Below are 22,977 nucleotides of genomic sequence, written 5' to 3'. Positions count from 1 at the left end.
TGTTTCTAACTTTGGTTTCTGAGGGTTAACATTCGTTAGCGGTGGCCCTGGGTCTGACAGGTGCAGAGGTTGGTTGGTATGTGATCACCCAACAGACTGGCGAGAGAGAGAGAGGAGCGCAACAAATAGAGAGAGGAACGCAACAGCAAGAGAGAGAAACGCAACAGAGAAAGAGAGTTCGAATTAGCTAAGTTGCAGGCAGAAAAAGACCTAGAACTAGCTAGGATTAATGCTCCAAGTAGACCAGAATCCTCTGGCCCTATGCAAGATAATGTTGTAAAACCTTGTTTGCCTGTTTATCGTGAAGGAGAAGACATCGCCTCCTACCTTGTTAGGTTTGAAGGGTAGCTGAGCTACTTGGTGTGGACAAAGATAGCTATGCTGTAAGATTAGGTAACCTACTGAGTAGGAAACCGGTACAGATTTATACGTCCCTGTCTGCCGACATCACTAGAGACTACTCTTTGTTGAAGCAAGCTCTCTTGCGAGAGTTTAACAAGACTTCTGATGGTTATCGTGTTGATTTCCGCAGAACAAAGATTAGGGAAGGGGAAACATACCATCAATTTTCAATCCACCTGGTTCGTTTGTTTCAACAATGGCTTAAGGCGTCAGAGGTTGAGGAAACCTTAGAGTACTCACTAATTTTATGATATTGGATCAGTTTCTGCCTTCTCTACAGCCAGACCTGAGAATATTCATCAAGGAACTCAACTCAGGCCAGCGACGCTGTAGAACTTGCTGACAACTGGGCGTCCGCTCGCAACGCTTAACCCAAGTCTCTCACTCCCCCAGTGAAGAGCACGAAGCCTCCGTCCTCCAAGGAACCATTCCCAGGAGTAGAGAAGAGTAGTTCACCGGCCGTGCGGTGCCACAACTGCAGAGAAGAAGGGCACATTCGTTCTCGCTGTCCCAGGAATCCCCGCGCCTTCAAATCTACCGACATTCACCAGCCCAGCTACAAGGTCGGATTCTGTTTGGAAGACAGGAGCTGTCCCCGTTATCGTGTCAGCGGAACGATAAATGGGTCTTGGGCATCTATCATCAGGGACACTGGTTACTCGTGTATTATTGTCTCTGAGGAAGCCCTGCCTGGCGCTGACGTCTCCAGCTGCTCGAAGGGTAGTCTCGCCGATTACTTAGGTCGTGTTGACCAGTTCCCTGTTGTTTGGTGGTACCTGCGTTGCCCCTATTTCACTGGTTGGTCTAATGTGGTAAGAGCTCCCATTAAATTCGCTAGTGTTCTCATTGGTAATGTTCCCGGAGTTCGTGACCCTAACGACCCGGAACCCTTAAAACTCTCCTCGCCACCAGCACCAGTCTCCTCGCCACCTAACCACGCCACCTCGCCACCTGCCGACGTCGCCTCGCCACCCCCATACGCCACCTCACTTCCAGCAAAGGTCCAAGCTGTGGATACACGGTCGGCGAAGGTGTAACGACTGCATCCCTTTGTTCTGCCGAAATTGCAGCCACTGACTGTGACGCCGAAGGAGTTCGCCAAGCTTCAAGCCTCGTGTACCACTCTGACGCAGGTGAGGGAGAAGGTGACTTCTGGGGAGGAGGACCAGGCTAGAGATGGGTCTGTTTATAAGTTTGTTTGTATTGATGGTCTGTTACATAGGTGTTGTGTGTTATCCAAGCAACCAGCCAAAGTACGTCAGTTTTTACTGGTTGTCCCTGCTGATTGTCGTAGCAACATTCTTACTGTAGCTCACGAGAGCCCCCTAGCAGGACACTGTTCTCGTAGGACGACTTATATGAAGGTTGCTGATCAATTTTACTGGCCAGGTATGGGAGCGGATATCAGAGGCTTTTGTAGGAGTTGTGATCGGTGCCAGCGTATGTCCGCCAAGGGTAGAGTCCGTCCTGTTCCTCTTAAACCTTTACCCATCATTATAGAGCCATTTTCTCGGGTAGCCATAGATTTTGTTGGATCACTCTCACCCCCTTCCTCTAAGAAGCTTAAAATATAAAGCTAATTTGCTAAAGAAATATCATTGCATGGCCCACATTAGCTTTGCTCGTGTCCTTGACGACGTTCCCAAGCTGGAGTCAGTCGAGGCCCTACCCTGCAAGAGTTCGTGTGAAGTTCAGGCTCCAGACCAGGATGATCTCGGTTGTCAGTTACCGATGACTCCGGATGGTATAGAAGAATCCTCTACGACTGGCAATGGGCCCAAACTTAAACGTGGGCTGAAGTGGGTCCCACGTTCACTTCCTTGATACGGCCTTACGATATTTGAATATCAAGTTACCACTTATTTTTTTTAATTTGACCACTCTCTATTCTTTATTTTGCTCTGTATATTTAACCATTTGTTGTATGATTGTTATATGTTTTGTTGTACTAATCTTAAGTTTTAATCTACATTACAGTAGATTTTTGTTGGGGGAGCTGTGCAAGGGCGGTAACGAGCGGGATGGTTGTCCGCCGCTCGTTTGCTTGTTGCGCGCCCCGACTAGGGGGGGTAGATGGAGGTGAGAAGGTCGCTGCTGCCTCGTCGCACACCAGACACTACCCAGCCGGCACCACAGCTGTACTCGCACCCTGCTGTTCGATCCACTCTGGTTGTGTACTCATCTGAGGCTCGTGGGCTGATTCTCCAGTCATTCACTATTCGGCTGTCAATCTCTGGATACCTGCTCCAGCTACTACCGCGGCTGCCACGTCATCGCCACTTCCTCCACACCCTATCCACCGTCCGAGCCCTGGCGTCTCTCCTGTGTGGCAAGACATCGACCACCAACGCCGGCGCCAAGTGAGGAAGCTACCCTGGACCTTCTTCCTGAGAGCGGACCACCCTGTTAAAAGAATATTTCATTTGGCTGCAGCCGTAGGAAATATCTGTTCCTTGTTTGACTCCCGTAATTGTTTATTTAATATTTGTGAGTGGTGACATTTGAACTGTGTGATTATTTTCGTAGTAAAGAGATGTCAATCTCTAACGGTTGTTTGTTATCCCTTGGAAACCCACGGTTCTTGACTTTCCTTTTATAAGATCCTGATTAGGCTGACAAGGGATTTAATCCCAAAGTCCAGGCATTTACAGTCTATGCCTATCTAGATTATCTTATAAGTAAGCGCAGATTTATAAAGCCATTAAAAGAAACTTAATGAAGTTTTCAGAAAGCTACAAATAGCTGGATTGAAAGGGAAAATTTCCAAATGTGAATTTCTAAAATCAAGAATCCAATTTTTGGACACGTAGTGGATGGCAATGGTGTACAAACAATAGATTGTAAGGTAAAGGAGGTAAAACGGTTTCATTGTCCCAAGAATGCAGATCAACTTAGTACTTTCCTGTGATTATCAGGATACTATCGTTCTTTCATTGAAGGTTATGCTAAGCTAGCTTCACCAATCGCTAAGCTCCTCAAAACGGACGTAGAGAATTAGTGGAACAAAGAACAAGAGGACAGTTTTAATGCTCTTAAGAGCGCCTCAACGAACACTCCGGTGTTAGCCTTTCTGGACTACACAAACCATTTACCATGTGCACCGATGCCTCCGGCATCTGACGAGGGGCTGTGCTCATGCAAACTGATCATCGAGGGAAGTGGCGTGTAATAGCATAAGCCAGAAACGATGCAACAGCACGTTATTCAGCTACTCACTTAGAAGCATTAGCTGTAGTGTGGGCTTTCAAGCATTTTCGTGATCTATTTTTGGATATCCGATCACAGTCCACACAGATCATTTAGCCGTGACAGAACTATTTCATGGGAAGAACTTATTAGGGTGTCTTGCGCACTGGTATCTGACCATACAGGAGTTCGCACCCGACTTCAAGTATTTGCCAAGTCGTGCGAATGTGGTAGCTGATTCGCTATCCAGTCACATAACTCCTGTCACGCCACTACCCACGTTCACCCTGTCACAGTTAAGGGCGAACAACTACAGGATCCACTGAGGTCCAAGGTTATATATGCCTTATAATTGGGAGGTGAGGTAACTTTGCCCAAATTACCTCTACCACTCTCACAGTTTGAGCTGTGGCAAAACATACTGTATCGCTCAGTAAAAACACAACAAGAGTCATTCTCTCAAACATCCCCACCCTCTTCCATGATGCACCCCTAGCTGGGCATCCGGGCGTGACAGATGTCTAAAAGAAATTAGACGAAAATATTATTGGAATACTATTAGGACCAACATCGAGCATCACATTGCTAAGTGTTTATCGTACACAAAACACAAGGGAACAGCGATGTATCCCGCTCCAATCTTAGAATACCGGACGCCTGAACGTCCATGGGACACAGTTGCGATCGAATTTATTGCAACTACCAAAAAGTCATCAAGGCTCTAATTACAAAATTGTGTGCATTGACCATTTCTCCAGATTTGTGGTACTAGCACCACTGCAGAATAAGTCTGCCGAATCAGTGGCTCATGCGTTAGTCACTCATCTTATCTGTCTTTTTTCTACACCTAGAGTGATAATCTCAGATAATGGGGCAGAATTTAAGAATCAACTCTTAACAGCAATATGTCAACAATACGACATCACACAAACCTTCACAACCGCCTACCATCCATCCTCAAATGGGTCGGTCGAGCGTACAAATCATATAATTCTTGAAATTATCCGACACCTGGTGAATCCGATGCACAGTTCCTGGGAGGACTGGCTTCCACAAGTAGGAACATCCATCAATGGATCTATCAATAGCTATACAAGCAAATCGCCATACTACATAATTTATGGTACCGATAAACGCTTGCCCTATGATCAACTAGCATAGGGGTTTTTAACCGGGGTGTGAGACCGGTTTCTTAGGGGTGCGAGGATGCTGTGATCAAACGTGACTCATCTTAGGGGAGTGGCGTAAAAAAACTGAATAAAATTGCTGTTTTATGTTATGAATTTGTCATTATGTTACTAATTTTAAATGTACTAAATTGTATTTATATTGCTCAGTGTTGGTATTAATGTATAGATAATGACGCAAGTTACTGGAACAGTTCAGTCCTAAGAAATTCGTTACAATTCTCTTTCATCATTACATTACCTTTTTGTTGCCAATTTTTCTTGCCTTTTGTAAAATTATTGTGAATTATGAGAGAGAGAGAGAGAGAGAGAGAGAGAGATTCAGTTTTAAATTTACTGCCAAACTTCCTAATGTGCATTCTAATTATTTGAAAAGCGAGAAGAAGGCAGCTGTCAGACGTTTCAGTTTAGAGTCGGCCTCAGACCGGCCACATACCCACACACTTTCCATTTGTCTAAGGCAGCTGAGGTTAGGTGTGTGAGCATTATTACTATTTTATGGTGATGTCTATACTTATTTGATGTTGTATATAACGACGTGACGCCACTGATTATGACTATGTAATCATAATGTGTTTTCTTGATTATCAGACTTAATTAGTCCAGTACACGACAAAGGCCTCTCCCAACCTTCTCCATGACCATGACCATGACCATGTTTTTGACCATGTATTTTTCTGTTTTTATGACCATTTTGATGCAGTTGACTGCATAAATATTATGTACTGAGACAAAGGTTGATGTAATAGAGTGGGTATATTGCGTTTTGTGGCGAGCAGAGGCGAGCGAGAGCCAGCAGGCGCCTGCAGGCGAGTACAAGTGTGTGTCTGTCTCCACTAGGGGTGGAGTTACCGCGGTGGTGTTGTCTCAGGATGATGACAGATTTAACATAAGAACATAAGAACATATGAATGGAGGAAACTGCAGAGGGCCTATTGGCCCATACTGGGCAGTCCCGTTTACACCCAACCCCTATTGCTCATATAAGCATCCAACCTATGTTTGAAGCTATTCAGCGTATTCGAGTTAATGATGATATTTGGTAACGTGTTCCATTCATCCACTACTCTGTTTCCAAACCAGTGTTTACCTATTTCACGCCTAAATCTAAATTTGTCTAATATAAAACCATTGTTACGAGTTCGCTCCTGGTTGGATAGTTTGAGTACCTTTGTAATGTCCCCTTTGTTTAGCCCTGACTTCCACTTATACACCTCTATCAGGTCGCCCCTCGCTCTACGTCTCTCGAGTGAGTGCAAATTAAGATGCTTTAACTGTCTCTATACTCAAAGGTTCCTAATGCCCGATTAGTCTTGTCATTCTCCTCTGAATGCTTTCCAATGATTCTATATCCATTCTGTAATACGGTGACCAGAACTGAACTGGCGTAATCCAGGTGTGGTCTCACAAGCATAAGATACAGTTTTAGGATGACCTCGCTAGTCTTGTAACTAACACTCTTTTGCAGAACCCAAGTACTTTATTAGCCTTGTTACGAGCAAAAACACATTGTTTACTTGGCTTGGGTTCCTACTTATCATTACTCCTAAATCTCTCTCGAGTCGGATTTCTATGGCATCGTTGTTCATCTGGTATCTGGTTTCCTGTTTACATCTCCTATACTGAGTACTTTACATTTGTCCACGTTGAATTTCATCTGCCATTTTTCAGACCATTCAAAAAATTTGTTTAGATCTTCCTGTAGTTTTGCGGAGTCCTCGTCAGATTTAATAACACGTCCTATTTTAGTGTCATCAGCAAATTTACTTATGTTGCTGTCTATGCCGATATCTATGTCGTTTATGTATATAATAAATAATAATGGTCCAAGTACTGAGCCTTGGGGAACTCCACTTGTGACACTGCTCCAATGGGACTTAGTGCCGTTAATGCTCACTCGCTGTTTCCTGTCCTGTAACCACGCCCTAATCCATTTAAGGATGTTACCTTTGATACCATGTGCTTCTACCTTTCTAATTAGTCTTTCATGGGGGACTCTGTCGAAGGCTTTGCTAAAGTCGAGATATACCACATCATAATTGTGCCCCTCGTCCACCGATTCGAAAACTGATGAAAAGAATGTTAATAGATTAGTTAGACACGAACGTCCGCTTGTGAAGCCATGCTGGGAATCATTGATCAATCTGTGCTTCTCCAGGTGATTTCGAATAGAGTTTGAAATGATTACTTCCAGTAATTTGCCTACTATTGATGTTAGACTGATTGGGCGGTAGTTAGAGGATAGTGATCTATCCCCCTTCTTGAAAATCGGTATTACATTCGCTATTCTCCAGGATTCTGGTACTACACCTGTTTTTAAGGAGATGTTAAACAACTTTGTTAAGGGCATACTAAGCTCTTCCTTACATTCCTTTAATACTCTGGCAAATATCTCATCGGGACCAGGTGACTTATTAGGCTTTAGTTTGTCTATTTGCTTACTAACATCGTTACTAGTCACTACTATCTCGCTTAATTTGTTTTCTTCACTATCTCTGAATAGAGTCGGTGCCTTGGGTATCATGTTTAAATTTTCGGTGGTGAAAACTGTTGAAAAATATTTATTCAAATTATTGCTCATTTCTCCGTCGTTATCAGTTAGCTCGCCGGTATCTGACCGTATTGGTCCAATCTTTTCTCGTGTTTTTGGTTTGATACATTTGGTAGAATCCTTTGGGGTTTGTCTTCGCCTCCCTTGCTATCCTTACCTCATTATTCCTCTTTGCTTTCCTTATCTCGGTTTTAACCCTACTCGCCAATATCTTGTAATAATCGTGGAGGTAAATTTCGCCACGCTTTATCCTTCTACCAATAGCCTTTGGCCAATGATGTTCTTTGAATAATTAATTATGTATTTAGGGTCATTGTTGTCTGATCTGAGTTTTTTGTATGGTATGTTCTTCCTTTGTGCATTAAGTAACTCATTCATTAAATTGTCGTGGAACTCGGCAATCTCAGATCTCGTTATCAGGTCGGAGTTATCTGTCAGGTTCACGGCCAAGCGCGACACCCCCTCTCTCAGCTGCCTCTTTAAACTGTCAAAGTTTGCCCTTCTGAAATCTGGTACTTTAGTGGAATTTTCCTTACATCTGCCCTGAAAATCTAACTGGAATCTAATTTCTTTGTGATCGCTGTTTGCAAGTTCGTTCCCTACCTCGACATTGCTAATGAGGTTTTCTCCGTTCGACAGAACTAAATCGAGTATATTATTACCCCGTGTTGTTCGGTTATATGTTGACTTAGGAAACAGTCCTGGATCGTCTCGAGAAAATCCTCTGATTCTGAGTTACCTGTAAGGTCAGTCCAATCTATTTGGCCAAGGTTAAAGTCCCCTACTATACAGACTTTGTTGTGTATGGAAGCCCTGCGCATTTCATCCCAGATAAGTCGTTCATTGACTCTATGAAGATTGGGAGGTCTATATATTACTCCTGTGATTAATTTTTCCCTACCGTCGATTAATTCTATCCAGATTGTTTCTGTATTCCGCTCAGTTTTTATTTCCTTATTTATTTCACACTTCAGATTATCCCTAACATAGATTGCTACTCCGGCCCCTTTCCTGGTCTGCCTATCGGTATGGAACAATTTGTAACCCGCAATTTGGTATTCGACCGGCAACTCACGTGAGTCTAGGTTGATCCATGTTTCAGTGAATGCTATTATATCGATTTTTTCGGTACATACCAAGGCCCTAATATCATCCATTTTGTTTCTCATACATCTACTGTTCGCGTAGTAGACATTTAAGTTAGTCGTGTTCTGAGTCCTCCCTTTACCGCATTTAGTTTTAGTTTTAAACTCCCTGTTTAATTTAGTTTTGTCATCATTCCTAACACTATTTCCCTGTAATCTTTTACTTTGTTTACCTGCTCCCACTGCAGTTTCCCCCACCCCCTTGTCCATATTCCCCTAGCAGTTTAAAGACTTCGATATCCTTTGAACTGCCTCCTCCAGAAACCCAGCCAGGTTTGCCACCCCATCCCGAGACAGGTGCACCCCATCCCTAGCATAAAGGTCCCTTCTGCAGTAGAAGTTGTCCCAGTTGTCAATGAATGGGACCGATATTGACTTGCAATATCTGTCAAGACGGTCGTTGACACCAACCGCCCTTGACAACCATTCACTGCCAACTCTCCTTCTAGGCAGGACACCGCATATGATAGGGATCCCTCCCTTAGACCTAATACGATCTATAGCTCCTACACCGGCCAATATCATTGCCTCCTGCACTGAGGCAGATAATGGGTTTGTTTCCATTACCAGACAAGATATTGTCCATCCTGTCAATTATATCCCCCACCCCAGTTCCTGGCAAACACACCCTCATCCTATTTTTGTTTTTACCATAAAAGGCTCTGTCCAAGTACCTTACCTGTGAGTCACCAACAATTAAAGTTTTTATACCTTCCTTGTCGTCCCTGTCCCTGACTGTTGGACACTGAACACGACATGCGAGTAGCTCTCAGCACCAAGACGCCAAGGTTCGATACCATCATGGAGGACAAACAACAGCAACGAAGTCATTGAATTTGGTGCGCAAGCTTAATCAGTCAGCTTCATTCGCAACATACCATGCAAAGTACTAGTAATTGTAAAGTAATTTTTGCACATTTGTAGTTTTCTGAATTTGTACAATGTATTAATTAGTTGTCAATTGTGTATTTCTTGCACTCTGGTAATTCATTGCATTTTCACTATTTATTTTTGAGTTGTCAATATAGATAACAAACCACGATGGATCTGATATTAATTCCCATGACAATATGTTCTTTCATCAATTCGAGGGAAGAGGTGCGAGAACGGCTTGGCGGTTTGGAAGGGGTGCGAACAGGGAAAAAGGTTAAGAATCACTGAACTAGCAAGAAGCCCACGACCTGTGTACAACGTGGATGACTATGATAGAAGCAAATCAATGTTTTCACGAGCATCCATGGAAAAGTACGAAAACATTTGGCAGCCTCACGTGCTGAAATGATCTAAGCAACATAAAAACGCTAAGCCTGTAACTCTAGAAATAGGAGACGCAGTAATGATAAAAGCGCCGGAACGCATATCAAAACTTTCGCCTAAATTCACCTGATTAAAGCGAAAGATACATGGAAACAAATTCCATGTATTTGAACCAACGACAAACGTCACAGACATAGTACATGTAGATATAATAAAAAAGTCAGCAGAGACTTAGTAGGGACCTTAATGTCAGTCTATTACATCCTACTTATACTACAACAGTTGCTCAACACGAAACAACACTAGACAATACGTATCGTCAAAAACTGCGATCAGCAAACAAAAAAACATTAGTTATCCTCACCCCTTTTAGGCATGACTTGGATATCGCTACTCCTGTTGGCAAGGAGTGCGGTAGCAGCACCCTCATCCCCAGAAGACATCATCAAACCCGGAGCCTTAGTTGCCCCACTGGACAAAGTAATTGCGGTGGAAGACGTCGTCACTGTCAAGTACGAGCTCCATGGTTTAGTGTGCATGCCAGTGCACGTGAGGTCAATAGCTGTCCACATTGAAACAGCTATGCACACCCTGCAAGATCTCGAACAACAGTCTACCATTTCTACAACCTTTCGACAAACCATCTCACTTCAGAACGCCCTTGTGAAGAGTCTACTCAAGCGCTAAAGGCACTTTGAGTTACATCTCCTGAAGACATCGGGAAGAATGTACATTCTCATTGGCGTAAAAAAACGTGGTCTATTTCATTTTGTTGGTTTAATAAATAACACCCTGTTTGGTAGAGCAACCGCAGTTGATGTAGCTAAACTAAGGAAACGAATGAACGAGGTTTCAGAAGCGGTCATGAAACAGAATAAAGCCATTACACAGTCCTACAAGACAGTAAAAATTCTGAACTCTCAGATGAATGCTTTTGTTGATGAAACTAATCAACTAACACGGATTCACACGGATTCACACGGTCAGCGCCTACACTAAAGTGGCTACTATGCTTTACAGAATATATGCATGCATCTGAAGCCTCTGTGCAAGCTTTCATAGTTACCAATGATACTGTAGGCTCATAGCTGATTTAGTGAATGCAGGTTTATGTCGTGTAGATGCACAGTTGTTGCCGGTTGGTCAACTTATTGCAGCTTTACATATAGCTGAAACTGACTATCATCTAACTCCGATCTTTCAGGAGCAGGACGTGGAATATTATTACCCCTTATTGGAGGGATTGTTAACGCATGGGGAAATACTAATACACATCCCACTAAAATCACAAAAGAAGTTTAATACAAGGCATTTGGAACCATTTCCATTGAAGGCGAATGACGATCTTTTGGTTCTTAACAGAAAAACTGAACTAATAGTGGTTTCAGAAGATTTTTCGTTAGTTACTTTGACTAATCAAGAAGTTTGGTTTCACCTGGGCTACCGAAGCTACTTGTGAACTAGCTATAGTACAAACTAATGCTTCTACAGCTCTGCAGCAATGTGAATACACTCCAATACCTCATAGCTAAGTGTTTCACGTGCATGTCAATAATGAGCAATATTTTTCTTTTCCAAAGCAAACCAGTGTAAGACTCATATGTCAGGGTGTAGGTAAACAATTCGTAGTAGAAGGTTATCATATAGCACCAGACTATTGTGAGCTCAGCAGTAATCACAACCTTGCCCACTCGCCATCATCTTGCATTTGTATCAAACAATACTTCTGAACTGGTACCCATACCAGTTTTACTGAATATTAAATCAGCAGCCTTCACATTGTCTCTGATAAGCTTAAACTTCTATCTTACATTAATGAAACACAGTTTCCTGCTTTACAGGATTCTCTTCGTTTGTATTTATCTTCCGGAGTAATCTAACCTTGTTTCATCACACCTGCTATTATATTTTTCATTTCCATGACTGTTATGATAATTTGTTACAGGAAAATGTCCTCTAGGTACACAATAGTTTCCATGAAAACTCTCCAATAGGCATTGAAAAAGTATGTGCAAGATGCAATAGTTGAGCTGAGGCACACTTTATTGTAACATGGTTAGGTATACCTAGGATTTAAACTGCAAAGACTCAGTTAGAGGAGGCCTAGCGGTGTAACAGCTCATTCGCTTTATATGAATATTCACCCAAATGAATACCACCAAGTTATTCGCCAAGTTATTCAATAAGTGAGTCAACTTGTTGTTGGCGACAAACACTTGGCTTGCAGCAATCTCAAGGGTTGAGTGCTGGTCAGCTGATTAATCAAAACAGCTGGCTCACTCCCATGCCTCTCAAACAGAAAGAGACCAGTAGATTCTTACCACTTGGAGAGGGAATTCAGACACGTAACTCAAGTGTTATCTCAAGGTGTATTCACAACACTTCCCTGGAGAGAATTCATAATTTATTTTCTCAGTTTATATCTGTATGTATATTAAGTATGTTGTATGCATACCATGTATGCATATGCTTAGATAAATGTGCCTGGCGACATCTGGAAGCTGCTAATGTACCACTTACCACATGTCGCCTGAGAGGTCAGTGAGAGGTCAGTTGACCCATATAGGAGTGTAAGGACTACCTGTGCTTGTAAGTGCACCCTTGTATATTTCCGTTGAATAGAATCTACAGAACTCTACAGGTGTTTATGTTCGCTCCTGTAGTTAGAACCAAGTACCCCGAACATCTCCATGGCGCAGTGAGTATCAAGTGATCGATTAAGTGGAAATAAGTGCGTTCGTGTAAAATCAAGACCTGTAGACCCCGCTCCGTCAACTCACTCCATCACCCGTCGCTCTCCTAATCTCGCATTGTCTCCCACAAAAATTCGTTTGAATGACCAACGACTTTTGAGCAGTGTGCAGTGACCGCAAGTTCCTGTGAAGTGTCTTAAGTGCCCCTCGTGTGTGTAGTGCTAAAGTGTGTGTCCTTGTTTTAAGGGATTCCCTAAAGTGCAAGGCTGATATAGGGCATTTGTGAGGAGTGGTGCGTCAGCGCGTCCGTCCCCGGCTGCCTCGAGGGTAACTGATCCTCCTAATGCTCAACCCCCACCGCCTCCCACCGCCTTCCTCCGCGCTCCCCCCGCCTCCCGCGCTTACACACACCAACCCACGCACGAACACACTGACTGCAGTCATTTCTTCATATATATATTATATATATATATATATATATATATATATATATATATATATATATATATATATATATATATATATATATATATATATATATATCATGTAAATCCACAATGAAAACGTGGATAAGATAAATCTTGATAAAATCACACGGGAAAATGGAAACAACGGAGTACCTTAGCTTTCGTCTTTATTCAAGACATCTTCAGAGGCAACTAGATTACATGGACAGAGAGAGGCTTAAATATACAGGGTGACCTAAAAACATGAGGTCAGGTCATAATGATGACATCCACTAATCCCCACACCAACACAACCGTAGAGGAGCTTAAGAGAAGGGTGGTGACGTGACTAGACAGGTCAGGTCAGAAAAAAGGGACCCACAAAATAACTGTCATACATCAAGATCAAAGGTTTTCAAAGCAGTTTTAACCTTGGGCCACTGACAAATAAATTTATGTAACATATTATCAGTTTTGAACTGACCATCACTAAGGTTTATTGATTTTAATTCCTTAATCAAACTAGCTTCAACCAGAAGTCTTTCTGTGACACAAGATGATTTGAATACTTCTAAGCTTTTTTCCCAAGCAATGGGGTGATTATTATTCCTAACATGAACGAACAAGGCACTGCTTTCAGATGCAGTTCTGATATTATACTTATGTTGTTTGATTCTGAGCTGCAGTGTTTTTCCTGTCTGACCTACATAATTACAATTACATTGGCTACATGGAATACAATAAACACTTCCATTTACATTCAAACTTGGGCTATTCCTTATTAACATATTGGTAATGGTTGAGTCATACTTGAAAACAACATTAATATTTAGAAGCTTGAGGGACCGAACTAAAGGGACAAATTCATCACGATAGGGCAGAGTCAAAATATTCTTAAGTGTAGGAACTTGTCTGGTTACAGAGGAATGAAAGGATTTTTTAGCCCTTTTAAAGCAACGATCAACAAACACAGAAGGGTACCCAAGTTTCTGTGCAATAGAACGAATGTGTTTAAATTCGTCGTCAATAAATTCAGAGTCACAAATACGCAGACATCGTAGGAACATAGCAGAAAAAACTGACATTTTGGTAGACTCAAGGTGATTGGATAAAAAGTGAATGAAACTGTCTACCTGTGTGGGCTTTCTATATACCTTAAATTTATAGTTTTGGCCATTTCTCATGATAAGCATATCAAGAAATGGAAGGGATTCACTTATTTCTCTTTCAATTTTGAATGTGATACTAGGGACAATATTATTAAGCTTGTCTAAAAATTCCAAAGGGTCACTGTTTTTAGGCCAAAGACAAAGAACATCATCTACATATCTATACCAAGGAGGAATACAGTCCACTACATTGGGGAGTAATCTAGACTCAAAGAACTCCATATAAATACAGGCTAGAGGAGCAGAAAGACAATTACCCATGCTCATGCCAAATACTTGCTTGTAGAACTTCCCATTTGCACTAAACACATTGTCAGTTACGCATAACTCTATCAATTTCAGGAAAGTATCATGTTCAATAGTTAAATCTAGCAGTTGTAATTTATCTTTAAGAAATGAAAGTAAGTCTTTCACAGGTACTCTAGTGAACAGTGAATTTACATCAAAACTTATTAATTCGCAAGGTTCGTTGTGTTTCTTGAGTTTATCAATTAAATCACTGCTATTGCGTATATGTGAATTAGATATTTGGCCTGTAAGAGGGGATATCATCTTTACCAGCCACTTGGATAATTTGTAAGTAACAGAACCCACAGAACTCACGATAGGACGTAATGGATTATTAAGCTTGTGTGTTTTGATCAATCCATACATATAAGGTAAAGTGGGATTGATTTGAGAGAGCTGTTTAGTGAGATCGGGGTTCTTTTTCAATAACATCTTCATTTTGGAATTAGATAACTTATTAATATTTTCCAGGGGATCTTTCGTAAGCTCACAATACGTGCTTTCATCACTAAGTAATGAATTCATCTTATCATGTAGTCACTTTTATCCAAGATAACAATAGCATTAGACTTATCAGCCTTGGTAATATGGATATTCTTATTTCTTTTCAAGTTTATCAAGGCTGTTTCAAATCTTTTTGGAATGTTTGAAGCAAATTTCTTATTTAAAACACTATGTATACAACCTTTAGCTATGGAAATATCTTCATTTGTAACATCAGACGACTTCATTCTTTTCCAGGTTGATTAAACCTTTAGCAATAGTAAGCGGATTAACGCACCGTTGAGTGATAGAAAACTTCCTACCAAAACCAAGAACAAGTTTCTCATTTGTCTGTAGATCATAAGATGATAAGTTTATGAACAAATTTGGATCACTCAATATGGTCCAGTAACTCTCGTCAAACAGAGCATTTAATTTGGCATTTAACCTTCTTTTTTGGGCTTTGTCAGTTTCACTAAGAAGTTGATATACAAAATCACGAATGGTGTGCCACTTATCAACACAAACACTGTTTTGCATAAGTATTTTACACTGAGCACTGTGCTTGAAGGCTAATTTCACACTATCACTTGAACTCTTGATAAGGGAATCTAGCAACACCTTATCCAACTCAGAGAATGCTTGATTGTCCAGATTTCTTAGTCTACTTGGAAGACAGGACTTGGGAACAATTTTATCATCTCTGCAATCTTTCAAAAACTTCAACTTGTTTTTGAGACTATGAGCCTTCAGCAAACTCTTCTTGTAGTTGCGGTAGATGGGGCGAAGATGAGGATGTTGTTGACAGATTAAGGACACAGCGTAAGAGAGACGTGTAAGTTCCATATTTCATGTAAATCCACAATGAAAACGTGGATAAGATAAATCTTGATAAAATCACACGGGAAAATGGAAACAACGGAGTACCTTAGCTTTCGTCTTTATTCAAGACATCTTCAGAGGCAACTAGATTACATGGACAGAGAGAGGCTTAAATATACAGGGTGACCTAAAAACATGAGGTCAGGTCATAATGATGACATCCACTAATCCCCACACCAACACAACCGTAGAGGAGCTTAAGAGAAGGGTGGTGACGTGACTAGACAGGTCAGGTCAGAAAAAAGGGACCCACAAAATAACTGTCATACATCAAGATCAAAGGTTTTCAAAGCAGTTTTAACCTTGGGCCACTGACAAATAAATTTATGTAACATATTATCAGTTTTGAACTGACCATCACTAAGGTTTATTGATTTTAATTCCTTAATCAAACTAGCTTCAACCAGAAGTCTTTCTGTGACACAAGATGATTTGAATACTTCTAAGCTTTTTTCCCAAGCAATGGGGTGATTATTATTCCTAACATGAACGAACAAGGCACTGCTTTCAGATGCAGTTCTGATATTATACTTATGTTGTTTGATTCTGAGCTGCAGTGTTTTTCCTGTCTGACCTACATAATTACAATTACATTGGCTACATGGAATACAATAAACACTTCCATTTACATTCAAACTTGGGCTATTCCTTATTAACATATTGGTAATGGTTGAGTCATACTTGAAAACAACATTAATATTTAGAAGCTTGAGGGACCGAACTAAAGGGACAAATTCATCACGATAGGGCAGAGTCAAAATATTCTTAAGTGTAGGAACTTGTCTGGTTTGAGAGGAATGAAAGGATTTTTTAGCCCTTTTAAAGCAACGATCAACAAACACAGAAGGGTACCCAAGTTTCTGTGCAATAGAACGAATGTGTTTAAATTCGTCGTCAATAAATTCAGAGTCACAAATACGCAGACATCGTAGGAACATAGCAGAAAAAACTGACATTTTGGTAGACTCAAGGTGATTGGATAAAAAGTGAATGAAACTGTCTACCTGTGTGGGCTTTCTATATACCTTAAATTTATAGTTTTGGCCATTTCTCATGATAAGCATATCAAGAAATGGAAGGGATTCACTTATTTCTCTTTCAATTTTGAATGTGATACTAGGGACAATATTATTAAGCTTGTCTAAAAATTCCAAAGGGTCACTGTTTTTAGGCCAAAGACAAAGAACATCATCTACATATCTATACCAAGGAGGAATACAGTCCACTACATTGGGGAGTAATCTAGACTCAAAGAACTCCATATAAATACAGGCTAGAGGAGCAGAAAGACAATTACCCATGCTCATGCCAAATACTTGCTTGTAGAACTTCCCATTTGCACTAAACACATTGTCAGTTACGCATAACTCTATCAATTTCAGGAAAGTATCATGTTCAATAGTTAAATCTAGCAGTTGTAATTTATCTTTAAGAAATGAAAGTAAGTCTTTCACAGGTACTCTAGTGAACAGTGAATTTACATCAAAACTTATTAATTCGCAAGGTTCGTTGTGTTTCTTGAGTTTATCAATTAAATCACTGCTATTGCGTATATGTGAATTAGATATTTGGCCTGTAAGAGGGGATATCATCTTTACCAGCCACTTGGATAATTTGTAAGTAACAGAACCCACAGAACTCACGATAGGACGTAATGGATTATTAAGCTTGTGTGTTTTGATCAATCCATACATATAAGGTAAAGTGGGATTGATTTGAGAGAGCTGTTTAGTGAGATCGGGGTTCTTTTTCAATAACATCTTCATTTTGGAATTAGATAACTTATTAATATTTTCCAGGGGATCTTTCGTAAGCTCACAATACGTGCTTTCATCACTAAGTAATGAATTCATCTTATCATTGTAGTCACTTTTATCCAAGATAACAATAGCATTAGACTTATCAGCCTTGGTAATATGGATATTCTTATTTCTTTTCAAGTTTATCAAGGCTGTTTCAAATCTTTTTGGAATGTTTGAAGCAAATTTCTTATTTAAAACACTATGTATACAACCTTTAGCTATGGAAATATCTTCATTTGTAACATCAGACGACTTCTTCTTTTCCAGGTTGATTAAACCTTTAGCAATAGTAAGCGGATTAACGCACCGTTGAGTGATAGAAAACTTCCTACCAAAACCAAGAACAAGTTTCTCATTTGTCTGTAGATCATAAGATGATAAGTTTATGAACAAATTTGGATCACTCAATATGGTCCAGTAACTCTCGTCAAACAGAGCATTTAATTTGGCATTTAACCTTCTTTTTTGGGCTTTATCAGTTTCACTAAGAAGTTGATATACAAAATCACGAATGGTGTGCCACTTATCAACACAAACACTGTTTTGCATAAGTATTTTACACTGAGCACTGTGCTTGAAGGCTAATTTCACACTATCACTTGAACTCTTGATAAGGGAATCTAGCAACACCTTATCCAACTCAGAGAATGCTTGATTGTCCAGATTTCTTAGTCTACTTGGAAGACAGGACTTGGGAACAATTTTATCATCTCTGCAATCTTTCAAAAACTTCAACTTGTTTTTGAGACTATGAGCCTTCAGCAAACTCTTCTTGTAGTTGCGGTAGATGGGGCGAAGATGAGGATGTTGTTGACAGATTAAGGACACAGCGTAAGAGAGACGTGTAAGTTCCATATTTCATGTAAATCCACAATGAAAACGTGGATAAGATAAATCTTGATAAAATCACACGGGAAAATGGAAACAACGGAGTACCTTAGCTTTCGTCTTTATTCAAGACATCTTCAGAGGCAACTAGATTACATGGACAGAGAGAGGCTTAAATATACAGGGTGACCTAAAAACATGAGGTCAGGTCATAATGATGACATCCACTAATCCCCACACCAACACAACCGTAGAGGAGCTTAAGAGAAGGGTGGTGACGTGACTAGACAGGTCAGGTCAGAAAAAAGGGACCCACAAAATAACTGTCATACATCAAGATCAAAGGTTTTCAAAGCAGTTTTAACCTTGGGCCACTGACAAATAAATTTATGTAACATATTATCAGTTTTGAACTGACCATCACTAAGGTTTATTGATTTTAATTCCTTAATCAAACTAGCTTCAACCAGAAGTCTTTCTGTGACACAAGATGATTTGAATACTTCTAAGCTTTTTTCCCAAGCAATGGGGTGATTATTATTCCTAACATGAACGAACAAGGCACTGCTTTCAGATGCAGTTCTGATATTATACTTATGTTGTTTGATTCTGAGCTGCAGTGTTTTTCCTGTCTGACCTACATAATTACAATTACATTTGCTACATGGAATACAATAAACACTTCCATTTACATTCAAACTTGGGCTATTCCTTATTAACATATTGGTAATGGTTGAGTCATACTTGAAAACAACATTAATATTTAGAAGCTTGAGGGACCGAACTAAAGGGACAAATTCATCACGATAGGGCAGAGTCAAAATATTCTTAAGTGTAGGAACTTGTCTGGTTACAGAGGAATGAAAGGATTTTTTAGCCCTTTTAAAGCAACGATCAACAAACACAGAAGGGTACCCAAGTTTCTGTGCAATAGAACGAATGTGTTTAAATTCGTCGTCAATAAATTCAGAGTCACAAATACGCAGACATCGTAGGAACATAGCAGAAAAAACTGACATTTTGGTAGACTCAAGGTGATTGGATAAAAAGTGAATGAAACTGTCTACCTGTGTGGGCTTTCTATATACCTTAAATTTATAGTTTTGGCCATTTCTCATGATAAGCATATCAAGAAATGGAAGGGATTCACTTATTTCTCTTTCAATTTTGAATGTGATACTAGGGACAATATTATTAAGCTTGTCTAAAAATTCCAAAGGGTCACTGTTTTTAGGCCAAAGACAAAGAACATCATCTACATATCTATACCATGGAGGAATAAAGTCCACTATATTGGGTAGTAATCTAGACTCAAAAAACTCCATATAAATACAGGCTAGAGGAGCAGAAAGACAATTACCCATGCTCATGCCAAATATTTGCTTGTAGAACTTCCCATTTGCTCTAAACACATTGTCAGTTACGCATAACTCTATCAATTTGAGGAAAGTATCATGTTCAATAGTTAAATCTAACAGTTGTAATTTATCTTTAAGAAATGAAAGTAGGTCTTTCACAGGTACTCTAGTGAACAGTGAATTTACATCAAAACTTATTAATTCGCAAGGTTCATTGTGTTTTTTGAGTTTATCAATTAAATCACTGCTATTGTGTATATGTGAATTAGATATTTGGCCTGTAAGAGGGGATAGCATCTTTACCAGCCACTTGGATAGTTTGTAAGTAACAGAACTCACGATAGGACGTAATGGATTATTAAGCTTGTGTGTTTTGATCAATCCATACATGTAAGGTGAAGTGGGGTTTATTTGAGAGAGCTGTTTGATGAGATCGGGGTTCTTTTTCAATAACATCTTCATTCTGGAATTAGATAACTTATTAATATTTTCCAGGGGATCTTTCGTAAGCCCACAATACGTGCTTTCATCACTAAGTAATGAATTCATCTTATCATTGTAGTCACTTTTATCCAAAATTACAATAGCATTAGACTTATCAGCCTTGGTAATATGGATATTCTTATTTCTTTTCAAGTTTATCAAGGCTGTTTTCAAATCTTTAGTGGATGTCATCGTATGACCTGACCTCCATGTTTTTGGGTCACCCTGTATATTTAAGCCTCTCTCTGTCCATGTAATCCTGGTTGCCTCTGAAGATGTCTTGAATAAAGACGAAAGCTAAGAATACTCCGTTGTTCCATTTTCCGTGTGATTTTATCAAGATATATATATATATATATATATATACTGTATATATATATATATATATATATATATATATATATATATATATATATATATATATATATACATATATATATATATATATATATATATATATATATATATATATATATATATATATATATATATATATATATATGTAACCGGTCGGAATTACTGGACCTTTAATTTCTCACTTGACTTGGGGTTTATTTGGGGTTTATTAAAGATTATTAGATGGTAATTGCAGTGGAAGCGCCCTTTTGAGAAAAATCCCGAACCAGCACAAGAACACTTAAATTTACTAAATAAAATTAATTGTCCGTGACCCGTGGAAGGATAGCGTCTGTGACTGTGATGAATGAGACACACTGTAAAAGTTAGACACTTTTATTCCCTCCAACACTACAGACACAATCAAATAATGGTACACCAATATGCGCACCTCTTAACTTGAACATAAAATACTACTCTGGGGAATAAAAGTTATACATGATTGAAATTATTAGAAACTCAGACAATGCCTCATTAGACAACAATAAATTCAAAGTATTAAGAATTGTTGCTTGCACACATGAAACAGGCCTTAAGGGCCTTCAACAAATTAATATCAACCACTGAGAAAATGGTATTAAAAAAACAAGAACTTATTAACTCCACCCAGAATAGGCCTTCAGGGCACTCAACAAAATTATATTACCCCAACAGATGCATCCTTCCTAACCTAATTTAAACACTACTCTGGGGAACAAAGGTTATACCTGAGATCGGAATTATAAGAAAATAAAATGCATTAAAGAAACTAAATCACAGTATCACTCTGGTTTCAATTAGTGGCACAAACAGTTAAAAACAATACTATCAAAATTATTTAAGACATATTAAATTACACATATCACGATAATGTCAGTAACTGAAAAAAATGGTATAAACTACACACAAAAATATTATCACTATTATGGAGATGTTACTGGGTCCACCAATACCCGTGAACCAACTCAACATACACCTGTAATAAGGGAGATAAAATGTTTCTCTAGGTATCTCCTAGACTCCTGGTCTCAGGGTGTGACCATTAATTTACTCAGATAGCCTCAGTGTACTCCCAGTGCATCCATGGGCAGGAAGAGAGAACGCCAGCAGGTGACTATGGCCAGTAGGTAATACTTCTAGCTGACCGAGGACACGTGGTGTTGTGCACCCGCGTGGTAAGAACTGATCACCCAATGCTGATGCTGGTCCCGTGTCGTTTTAGTTGTCGGGAGCACTCATTCACTCAAGAGATCCTTTGCTACCCGGCTAACCAGTGACAAGCCTGCACTGATTGTTCCAACGGCGATAATCGCTAATCATCAATCATCAATGGCGGTCTCAAACGGCAGTCAATCTCTCTCAGTCAATCTCTAGCAGTCAATCTCTAGCAGTCGATCTCTAGCAGTCGATCTCTAGCAGTCGAGTGGGTTCTGACGGAAACCCTGAAATTAACTCACTGTTAGCTCTTAATAACTTTATCACTGCCCTATCTAACCCCTATCTGAGATCGAATGAGACTTACTTATTATAGTGCAGTAGCGCAACACAGGTGACTAGACCACGTGACTGTTTCGTCCTCTCTGACGCACAGTATGTCTTCTCTGTTCGACCGCTGTCGTCTGACTGAGAGCGAGCCAGCCTTGTGTCTACCCAAGGCGTTAGCTTAGGCCTACGTGACATGTCTTCCGCCTACTAATAACTTTCTTGGGACACCTGTAACATTATTCAGACTGGTAAACGATCTATAATAATTTCAAATTCAATAATAGTCCCTTAACTTCATGTATCGCATCATTATTAAATCGGTAAACTACATTTACTATCGTATAGGCCTAGTTCCAAAACCTCTCACTACATGCAGGAGCGCTCTCTTCCCTCAGACGACCTTGAAAACTCAGTATCGCCAATGGCGCGGCGCTTGAAATTACACAGAAGTTTCTGAATATTACATATATATATATATATATATATATATATATATATATATATATATATATATATATATATATATATATAAATATATATATATATATATATATATATATATATATATATATATATATATATATATATATATATATATATATATATATATATATATGTTGTATATATATATATATATATATATATATATATATATATATATATACATATATATGTATATATATATATACATATATATATATATATATATATATATATATATATATATATATATATATATATATATATATATATATATATATATATATATATATATATATATATATATATATATATGTGTTACTTATTCAGAATTCAATTAATTTTATTCTAGATCTGGTTGATACGACGGGCTGACCGTTCAACACTGATTTGAGATACAATATACAGATAAAGTAATTATGCCCCTAGCGCCTGGATGAGTCAGACGGGTGACAGCTCTACAGAGACGGATGACCA

This window comes from Homarus americanus, unplaced genomic scaffold (genome assembly GCF_018991925.1).
Source record: "Homarus americanus isolate GMGI-L3 unplaced genomic scaffold, GMGI_Hamer_2.0 scaffold6317, whole genome shotgun sequence".
In the NCBI taxonomy this organism is placed as follows: Eukaryota; Metazoa; Arthropoda; class Malacostraca; order Decapoda; family Nephropidae; genus Homarus; species Homarus americanus.
This window is presented reverse-complemented; position numbering follows the sequence as displayed.